Source organism: Euprymna scolopes, chromosome 22 (assembly GCF_053919585.1).
Source record: "Euprymna scolopes isolate OS-2025 chromosome 22, ASM5391958v1, whole genome shotgun sequence".
In the NCBI taxonomy this organism is placed as follows: Eukaryota; Metazoa; Mollusca; class Cephalopoda; order Sepiida; family Sepiolidae; genus Euprymna; species Euprymna scolopes.
This window is the reverse complement of record NC_136503.1, coordinates 31,878,253-31,890,271: the sequence shown is the minus strand read 5'-3', so window position 1 is coordinate 31,890,271 and position 12,019 is coordinate 31,878,253.

Genomic DNA, 12,019 nt, shown 5'->3' with positions numbered 1-12,019 from the left:
ATCAGAACGTTGTAACTAAAAAGTGAGCACCACTTTCAAATGTCGAAATAATGATTTCTTTCTTAATTTTTTTTAATAATCTGTTTAATTAGTGTCCAATCAATAACAATCCAGTGAAAAAAATTTCCAAAAAACCTATAAGTGTAGAAATTACGCATGGGAGTACAACTACGGCACTTTCGCACTTACTTTTACAAAGATTATTTACGTTAACTCTTTTCATAAATAATTAAAAAAGGTAACTAAACCATTTATTGATAATTTGTCCCGTGTACAAACATTTATTTATTTATTTATTTACGTAGGCTTAACTCTTTTCATGAATAAGAAAAGTTTTACTCTTTAAGAATAATAAAAGGAAAATATGCAGAGAGTGATCCGTGCTATTTTTTAAATCGTATTTCCACGTTTAATTAAAGTTTTACGATATGTTTTTTTATTCAATTGTAAGGTTAAAGTACAGAATAGGTACAAAACACCCCCTCCCCACGTTAAGAATGGCTTTTTAAATAATAACGTTATCATTTCAGCACTGATCACTCTCTGCATGAATATCATAAAAAATAATACAAATAATACTTATCTCAATAAGTGAAAGGCTCATTTCTACCAGAAATGAAATGGGGACAATCTCGCAGTTACGAAAAATATTTTCATTTATAATTTAATATTTTTATAATTCGCAATGTTAATTTATTTTGATAACATGCAAACATTCTTTGACTTTAATAAACAGAAAATGAAATCTACTTCGTTTCGTCAATTTGTGGCTGTGAAATGAATCGAACCGGAAGGAAACAGGTTCGCACTAACGGTTACGAAAATATGTTTATTTTATTTAATATTTTAATAATTCGCGAGGTAAATTTAGTTTAATAACATAAAAACATCCCTCGACTCTAAAGATGGGTTGTCTGAAAATTTCAAATAAATTGGTAACGTAGAAATATGGTTTTATTCACTTATAACAAACCAAGAATTACATTTATATATATATATATATATATATATATATATATATATATATATATATATATATATATATATATACTAACTGTACCTGGCCACGCGTTGCTGTGGTTCAGTTTGTTAAAATGGAACACATTCCTCAAGAAAAATTGCATTTTGTTCGTTTATTTACTTTTATTATTTTTTGCAATCTTTTTAATCAATAAAAGTTGTTATTTTTTCTCCCCAAAAAAGATTAATTTTTTACCATAAATTGTTCGGTGAAAGTTGTTTTTTTCAGGAAAACTTGCACTTTTTTTTAAAAAAGAAATTTGTCAGTAAACGTTTCTCTTTGAAAACGGAATTTTTATCATAAAAAGAACAGATGAATGCTTTACATGAACACTGTAAATAGTTATGTGAAAGTAGAGAAAAATTTGATTCTTTTTTTTTTCAAGAGAATGTATAGGTTGTAGGGTACGTTTACAACGAATAAACACTCCAATCTAGCAGATGCATCAGAATTTTTGACACCCTTATCACGAAACTGCGAATAAAATATAAAAATCTCGTAATTTCTCTTTTAAAAGTGTCTTGTTTATTTTCTTTATGGAGTATACTTCCAAAATAAACTAATAAAGTTGTTTTAAAAGTAATAGAAATATTTTTTTATTTTTTAAAAAACTAATTAATTTTACGAACTCAATATTTTTCAATTTTTAAGCTTTAAAAATCTATCAAAATTTTTCTATTGATTCTATTTTTACGATATTTTCAGGGTCAATGTGAAATTTTATGTTCTTTCCAATAAACCGAATATAATATTTTAGACAAACGTTTTTTTTATTCACCCCCCCCATTTTCAAGTGTCTATTAAAAAGTAAATAATTAATTTACTCACCAAAGTTTTATATATCACAAATTGAATAATAATAATAATAATGGTCAATAAGTAATATTTTCAAATTTAAAACAAAAAAAGTAGTGTTTTTTAGAAATTTATCTGTAAAGTTCGAAGTCTAAAACTTGTTTTTTTTAAACCACGTTGTTTGTTTTTTTCTTTTGTTTTTGTTTTTTTATGAAACCTTGGTCCTTGCTCCCTTAATTGAAAAAAAATTAGGGCTTGAATTAAATTTTTCGAGGAGTTATAAGCTTGGAAAGACAGGAGGTCGAATAATTCACGCCTCCCATTTTGAAATGTCTATTAAAAAGTAAATAATTTACTCACCAAAGTGTTATATATCACAAATTGAAGAGAAAAGGTCAATAAATAATATATTCAAATTAAAAACAAAAAAGTAGCGTTTTTTAGAAATTTACCTGTAAAGTCCGAAGTTTAAAACCTTTTTCTTAAAAAAAAAACACGTTGTTTGTTTGTTTTTGTTTCTTTTTTAATGAAACCTGGGTCCTTGCTCCCTTAATTGAAAAAAATTAGGGCTTGAGTTACATTTTTCGAGGAGTTATAAGCTTGGAAAAACGGGGTGGAATTATTCCCTATTTTTCACGAAATTTCTGACACGCCTACCAATCTACCCATGTTAAGAACGGCTTTCGGAATATACACCCCTAACCTTGCCAGCATACCCGAAAAGCTATAAAAGTTGATGTGTCGAATGTGAACGATGAGTTAGACGTAATGTAAAAATGTACTGAATTTAAAAGGGAACGAAATTCAAATTTCCGTTCCATTTTTACAACAACCGTAAAGCAGAGCATTCTATGCAAATTTTACTTAACTTACTGTATTAAATGCTATTTTTTAAGCAAAAAAAAATATTTAGGTTTGGCTATAAATTCCTAAACTCATTTCACCCTAAATAATTTAGGTGACTCAAATAGGAATCTAATTGAATCTTTAATTTCCTGAATAGTATGCGAGAATTCATTTTTCTTCGAGTTATATCGAATTCATTAATACGGACTTTAGGGGCTTTTTTCGTAATGTTACTGTAAAAATTATGCTTTATTGTTACAAATTACGATGCTTCAAAAAAAGCAAAAATAAATTCATGCGTTTTTTATTTACTATTGAAAACCATAACTTTAGTAAAGGTATTTTTTGTTTAAACAAAATAAAACATTTTCACTAAGACTTAGGTAAAAATAATTAGTCCATTATATTCTGCGATCATTATTTGATAAATACTGCAATTTTCATTAAAATTGGTTAATTTCCTGATTTTTGGTGAATTTTTAAGTAAAGGGAGGGGTCAAAATGTTTATACACTTTGAGCGTCGGCATTCGTTTTATCTGTACCTACCATTTTTCGATGAATATTTGATATGAAAGAGACTATGTATGGTTAATTTAAATTAAATTTAAATCATGTGGTTACATTATCAATAATCATGTAATTAAACCCATTGAAAATTTATCGATATTGTAAACACATTCTGTTTACATTAAACCTGTACTTTTTTTTAGTGATGCAGTTTTGGCAACTGAGATTTAAAAAAAAACCCCGCGAGATCAGGAGAAAGAAATCTCCAGAAAATCGCTAGATTTTTAACTTTTATCATCTGAAATTTTCAAAAATCGCTACCCCCCCCCAAACTCCATATTTTAACTTCCTAGCATAAGAAAATTATAAATATAGTATATTCAATATATAAAATGTTCCGTGTTTTCTCACTATATGTTTCTGGAATTATATTGAAGCGGTTAGCTCCCGTATTTTATCAGCTAGTTTTACCTGTTTTTTCGGAGAGGGTATTTTTTTTTTGCAGGAAACAAATCAAACTCAAACTTTTTATAATAAAAGTTAAATTGAAATCTACTGCAAATTAAACATCACAATAATGGTGCAACATATTTTGAAATTAGAAAAATAAAAAACAAAAAAACTTTGTTTTAGCATGGTAAAAGTATTTAGGTTGGTAGAAAATTAAATTCTACTATATTGATATAAATTTTTTTTTTTGCTGTTGTTTCTTGCTTTTTACAATTTTCGACTAAATAATTTCGTATTTTAAACTACACTTCAAGGTTGGAATACCCACCCTCCACCTAAAATGTACTTGGAAAAATCGATTTTATAGCGAGATTTAAGAATGGTTAGCCGAAAAAAAGGTGAAAAACAAAACAAATAATCAATAAATAATTGTTACCAAAGGCAATAAATGCTACTTTTTTTTTATTACTTACATGAATGAATTTATTTTATGTTTTAAAGTATTTTCAAGCGCTTGCGTGTGTGTGGGTGCGAAATATCTCCAGATTTTCTAGAATTTCCCGCTAGATTGCAAACGAAATCTCCAGATCTAGCAGGAAAACCGCTAAATTAGAAACACTGGCCACGTGACAGGAAGCGGTTATAAATAATTGTCCCTAAATAAAAAAATGGCCTATCGGTACAAAGAAACCCACCTATTTATCGTAGAAAAATTAAGTATAATGTTATAATTAAAAAAATATATATAAAAACACACATGGATATAGTAAACATATTATACCAAAACGTGGAAGCCATCCGTCCAGTGGTTTTTTAGACAATTAATTGCGAACGAACCAAGAGTTACATTTATATATATATATATATATATATATATATATATATATATATATATATATATATATATGAGAAGAACAGCATCGATACCGTCAGTTTCAAATATATATATATATATATAATATTTTCGGAAAAATCAAGATAACAAAATATAAAATGAGAACATCATATTGTGTATTTTCATATGCGTTATAATTGTTTCATGCGTAGTTGAACAATTCTAAATATTATATCATTAAAAAATATTCCAAAACAGCAACTCTTCAGACGGCAAAATACACTATTTATACATATAAAGATGCATTAAGAATTTCTATTTTAAGAGAACAAGCACTTGTACCTACCTTCACCTCAACCCGTATATTTTCTTTTTGTTATTTTTATTTTTCCATGGCCTTCGAATTTAGTAATTGTCCCATTTTCGTACTTCTACTTTTTAAATGGCATTTTTACAGTCGTGAGTTAAATCTTTATTTGTTTTTACATAAGCAGTAATATGTTGCTACACATTCATGAGCATATTTCGGTCAGCTAGCTACTAGTAACTATAGATCTCTTAAAGCGAAACAGCTTATACGAAAGCAAAGTTTGTAATAAAGATATCAGGTCTTCTTCGTCACAGGAAGTTAAAATTAGGAGGTTTCGTCAGATTATCTTTTATTATGTATTATAGATTATCTTAGATTATCTATTCCATCAGATCTGTTGTTAAAAATAATATTTGGTTGTATGTAGACACACACACACACACACACACACACACACACACACACACACACACACACACACACACACACACATATATATATTAATGCAGGTTAAGAATGTATTTACAGGATACAAATTTCAATCGGGTTTATATAATAGTGTTCAACAGTAAATAGAGCTATTTATTTTACGTACAAAAGCGACATTGACATGACGATGTTTCGATCGGTAGCCATTAAAAGTACGGCCTCCTCATTCCTTGTAATTTATTTCTTAATTTATCCCATTTTTAATGATTTTGTTCCACTCACGACCTATTTTTAAAATTTTAAATATATAATCACGTGACAAAAGCATTGTGTGTCTTCATCTTTTGCCTGTTTTGCGGGGTTTCAGTAAATTTAACATATTCACTTTTCCGAAGAGGTTTGTTGATCTGAACGAAACCGGTATATCTCTCGAATTCGATGATTTTTTTCGTTTACGTTTGTTTTTCCTCTTGTATTTTTCATATCTATATACACAAAATAAAAAAAAAAACTTTAGTAATTTTCAATGTGATTTTAAGGCTCTATTTTTCCATTTCTATTTTATTTCGCAAAACTAAAGTTATCTAAATTAAAATTTTCAAGCCCAAACTTTTGCCTAAACCTGCCACCCACAAAACCGGAAGTCCTACATTTGTGGGAATGTCGAGAAACAAAGTTGAGTAAATTATCTGCTGAAATAAATAATAGGTAAACACAATAGATAAACAAGAAAAAATATTGTGATTTGCAAAAGAAAAAAAACATGCGAGCACCATTTCCGATAAAAACAGGTATAAACAAAGGTTTAGGAGAATTCAATATTTTGTCGATCATAAGCTGTCCCCTTATATCAGATTGAAACCGACGGTACCGATGTTTTTCCAACCTTCTGTAACATTTTAAAACACACACACACACACACTCATATATATATATATATATATATATATATATATATATATATATATATATATATATTATTGCTTTTATTTATTAAACATTCGAAAATTTTATTCAAATATTTATTAAATACTAGACTACCCGTGACCCATTGGGTCAGTATGTTATATTAGCTATGGAATTCATGTATAAGCGTGACACTTGTGACAATAGTTTTTTGTGACATAACAGAAACATTTCTATGAAAGTATGTAAAAATTAAAAAAGAATATAGATAAATTTCTATGAGTCGTTCTGTTTATAATTGTTTACTTTTGAAAAAAATACTTACACTCATTGAATTATAAGTGGTTTGCCATACTTATAGGTAAACGTGCACTAAACAGATACCATAATACTTAAAGTGAGATTCAAATTTTGATATAGGTTTAAATTTAAACTTGAAAAAAAAACAAAAAAAACAATTGGGACGCTGAAAACGTACACAGTAAAACAATACGTTTTATCGTCGCGTTGATTATTTATTTGTAACGCAAATTAAAAAAAAATATTTTCGGGGTTATTTATTTATGCTGGCAGTGTAGAAGAAAATGTATGCATGTTTTTGTAAGAAAGGTGTATTAAAATGGAGAATAAATTAAAAAAATAAAGGCGGTGGGTAAATCGCCGTTGCAAGATGCTCTTATGGTTGTCAACGAGTTAAAGTAGATTTATTTGTAAGAAAATTTTGTTAAAATAACTTAAACGTAATACAGAAATGAACGATGTAAAAAAATGCAGAAAGTATTAACAATTGTTTATTTGGATAATTTAAACGCGAAAAAAAAACAATTGAGAAGCTGAAAATGTACACAATAAAACAATACGTTTTATTGTCGCGTTGATTATTTGTTTATGTACGCATGCGCAACCGGAAGTCATAAACAGGACGTGGGTTACAACACCCGTTACAAGGTCATTTGAGTTTTATAATTATATAGATATGTATACATGCACAAATAAGCCGATAATAAAAAAAATAAATCAACAATAGATCTTATATTTAATATCGATAAAAATCATATATAAAATTCGACTAGGTAACATGGACGGATAGTAAAAGATCAGGCTATTAATCGAGCTGATACGAATTCGATCTTTGTCAAAATTTTAGCCATGCTGAAGACGGGTGATATGCAGAAACACATGTTTATATATAACTTTCATGCACGAAAAATATTTAATAAGTATTTAAATAAAGCATTCAAATGTTTAATGAATGAAATTAATAATAATAACAAAGTACGTCCCAAATAAAAAAAAGGGGGTGATGTGAATATAAACTAAGCGCAGGTAACTCACTGAAAACGCTCAGGTGAGCGAAAAAAATAAACACCTTAGAATCGCTAATAAAAATCAATAAATAAATCAACTATAGCTTGTATATATATATATATATATATATATATATATATATATATATATATATATATATATATATATATATATATATATTATTCAAGCACGTCTGATTGAACACGACAGATATATTCTTTTTTTCCGATTTTTTGAATACCTTTTCAATTCGCCGAGCAGTATTTTATTTCACCTGGCATATTGTATATTATGGCGCCCAAAAGTTGTTGTTCAACAATTTTCTTCTCAAGCACTTTCTGTCGTCGTCAGGGGCGATTGTTGTTGTTGTCGTTTTTTTCTTTTTCTTTGAGGCTTAGTGTATTTATAGTTTTGTTTTATTGGTTATAAAGGTGGGTTCAGGATTGGTAAGGGCGAATTATTTTTATTTTTAATTTCATTTTTTTTATGTTATATTTTATTTATTTTGTTTCTTGTTAGTTATTAAATACAGTTAGTATATTTGTCCCGGTGTTAAATGAAATCTGGTTAAAGGGGGTTGTAGTTTTTTGATAAATATGGAGTCTATTAATTTTAGTCGTCATGTGCAATTATTAAGGTATCGAATTTAAGTATTGTTCCTTAAGATATTTCTAATGTCAGAAGACTGTAGGTTTTTATCATGGGATGTTAGGTGTTGTTTTATGGCAGTATTGTCAGCTAAATAATACGTTAGTCGTCGGGAGAGTGTTGTTGTGGTGTGACCAATGTATGCAACATGCCAGCTGAAATAAAAAAGACCGCTCGGCGAATTGAAAAGATATCCCCCCAAAAAATCAGAAAAAAGCACAACTCTGTCGTGTTCAATCAGACGTACTTAAAAATTACTTGCTGCCGAAATATACAAATATATATATATATATATATATATATATATATATATATATATATATATATATATGTGTGTGTGTGTGTGTGTGTGTGTGTGTGTGTGTGTGTGTCGTAAATATATATATATACATACATACATATATATAATGTATATATACATACATATATAGAAATATATTTACACACACACACGTACACACAACACACACACACACACACACACACACACACACACACACATATATATATATATATATGAGTGCTCCACTGACGTTATTTGATACACTGAGACATTTAATAAAATGACAAAAGAAAAAGCTCTCAATTACAAAAAAAAAAAAAAAAAAAAACAACGAGAAAATGTGGGAGGATAGAGGTGGATAAGAATATCATAAAAAACAATTCTAAGAAAAATTCACTTGTCTGCGGTCACTGACCGAATCGAGTGATAACCTAAATATGACTTCCGGTTTCTTCCTTAAACTGTGAACACACGGATGATACTTATCTCAAATACATAATCGTACACGTTGTGGCTTTCAGTATCTATATTTATAAATATGTAAGTATTTATAAATACGTGCATATCACATATGTGAGTTTGTCTTTGCTTTATCGTTATTTTCATGGAAAGTGCTCGACTGAGCTTCAATCTATGGTACCCCCTCGCCAAACTTTCGCAAAAACATTCGTCTAGCTGTAAACACTAGCAATAATTTTCCTCCACTCTTTATCTGTGCCTAAACCTAAACTTAGATTCCATGAACAAAGCTTCTTTCTAGAACTGCCCGTCTGTGGAACTGTCTCCCGTTTTCCTGCTTTCCAGCTGACTACAATATCCTTGTCTTCAAGTCCAACGTAAACAAGTTCTTGATGAGCCGTTCCACTTAAGTTAACAAATTTACTGAATTTTCATTACTAACGATTACTAAATTGTCCAATTGACTACTGTAACCCTTATCCTCGAGTGTCCTCTGGGCCTTGATAAGCGGCGATGCTTATATAAAAAAATCACTACGGCGGTAATGCAGGATATATTCAAACGAACGCTAGCAATATTATAATGTAAAGACAGCAGTTTATTTTATTTAGTATAATTTTAGTGAGTTGGTTTTTTTAGCCACCAAAGAGACAAGATGGGTTAAACAAATCTCCCCATAAGGGGGCGACGGTTTCCAAATGGATGCAGAGAAACCACAAGCAAAAGATCGTATTTCACTCCAGTTCTGCTGTGACGAAATGCTTGGGAGTGAATAAAGAATATATATATATATATATATATATATATATATATATATATATATATATATATATATATATATATACAGAGCGTCTTGTGTGTGTCTTGCATGCGGCTTGTTATAACAGAATCCAATGAAAGTTTGGAAACAACATTTGGCGAGAGGAAAAAATGGTGTGAAGACAAATAAAAATGCGTTTCGGAATTTTTGAGTTGTGGATTGATACTAGTCATATCGTTTGGACTACTGTTTTCATGTTGGCTTTATATTTTTATATATATATATATATATATATATATATATATATATATATATATATATATATATATTTAAAAATACACACGTATAAACAATATATTAGAGCATTACGACTACTCGTGCGCCAGCAAACCTACACATTTTTCAGTGTGAAACTTATTATCATAATAAGAGTTCCAAATAGTTATTTTCTTGTATTTCCATACAAATAAATCAACTTTTTGTCATTAACTTTTCTATTGCTTCTAGAAATGCAGATAAACCAGCTTTTCACAGATTACGTTTCTCTTTCGCCTCTGACTTACTTTCAACCCGAAAAAAAGAAAGAAAAAAGAACGAAAGTACACGTACGGTTTATACATCAAAACGAAGTGGGAGGTGACGGTAGTTAAGTGGTTAACAACACGGACTGACGAAGTTGCCAAGTTCGAATCCAATTCGTTCGACACAATCACTTTTACTTAAGATGTTGGTAACCTTTACGTGGTCCCTCCCATAAGTACCCAATGTCTTTCTGAAAAGAATACTAACTAGAAAAGTATAAGGGAAACCAATGCCAACAATAGAATCAAAACATTAATACGATCTGGTTGTGATGATTAAGGCTGTAACAACAGAATATTCTTCATTGTTTTGACTCTCGAGTGTATATCCGACACAGTAAGACACAGTCAATCAACCGAGAACCACATCACTCTATATAAAAACATATAAAATATTAACGGATATATACTCAAGAGTTAAAACAATGAAAAGAATATGCTGTTGTCACAGCCCTAGTGTTGATGATGATGTTGATGATGATGATGATGATGATGATGATGATGATAATGATGATGAAACCGAATTGAAAACGTTTATCTTGTCGTGTTGGGCGAATGGTTAGCACATACAGTCCAGCTCTTTGTCTCTTATTAATGATTAGCAGGGTTCCCCGGCGTTGCCTATTTCTCTATCTCTCTTCATCTTTCCATATCCCCCCTCCCGGTTTCTCCTCCGCCCAGCCGATTCCTCTCTAGCTGAACATTTACATATAGACACACAGCAACTCATTCATCGAGTAATTAGTCCGCATTTTATTACAGATTAATAAAAACACTGAAAAACCTCCTCCCCTGACGAAGTCTGGCCAAATTGACCTCCCTCCTCAGAGAATGAATATTTTTTAAACATTAGATATTATTCATCCAGGGAAATACTGATCAAGAATATACCAACGTTGTGGGTGTGCTGTGTAGTTGGGGGTCTTTTAAATATCACACTCATATTTATAAACGGCGGACATGTATATTGATGAGGGGGAGAAGAGAGAGGAGAAAGACATGTATATTGATGAGGGGGAGAAGAGAGAGGAGAAAGACATGTATATTGATGAGGGGGGGAGAGAGGAGAAAGACATTCATTTTACAGTCTGTGGTTTCTTATAACATATATCGTCGGTGGGGAGAAAGATTGATCAGTTCTTTTAACACAAGAGAGGACTGTGGACAGTCATTACTTAGATGGAGAGGGGGACACATTACTTAGATAAGTTATACACAAAGTCCAGTATAAAGATGATGAGTGGGAAAAAGTTCATATAAGATGAGAGGACACAAAGTTCATATTAATGATTATTTCACATTACCTTCAATTTGGTAGAATGACGACATAAGACGGCAGTTACAAAATATGATGTGTTCTTTTATAACATTCGACCGGTCGCAATGATGATGACATCTAGGAATTCAAAATCGACTACATGATTAAAACTTCCTCCCTCGCTTTCAAAGGGACCCTTTCCGACCGACCGTGCTTGACTGCCTCCTATCTCCAACTCTGTCGTATACCCGTCTCTGTCCGTATCTGTCTAACTCATCTTCAACTCTAGCTCCTATACTGAGAATTCATTTCTGCCATGACGTCATACGCATGTCCCAAAACGTGATCGACCCACGTGGCCTGAACATGCGTGGTTCGCACATGTCTGCAGACAAAGAATTCTTACAAACCTATTCTTCGACCTAACTTTCTTTTCAATATGTTTTTAATTTGCTATTGTTCGTTCTTCTAACTGACCTTATTTTAATTTAGTTTTAATAAAAAACAGAATTGAACAATCAAAATTCCTTTTGCTCAAACATATCTACTATTTTATATTAAATTGAACAATGAGAAATTCTACATTCCATTTCTGGCCCTATTTCTGAACCTTGCTTACAAG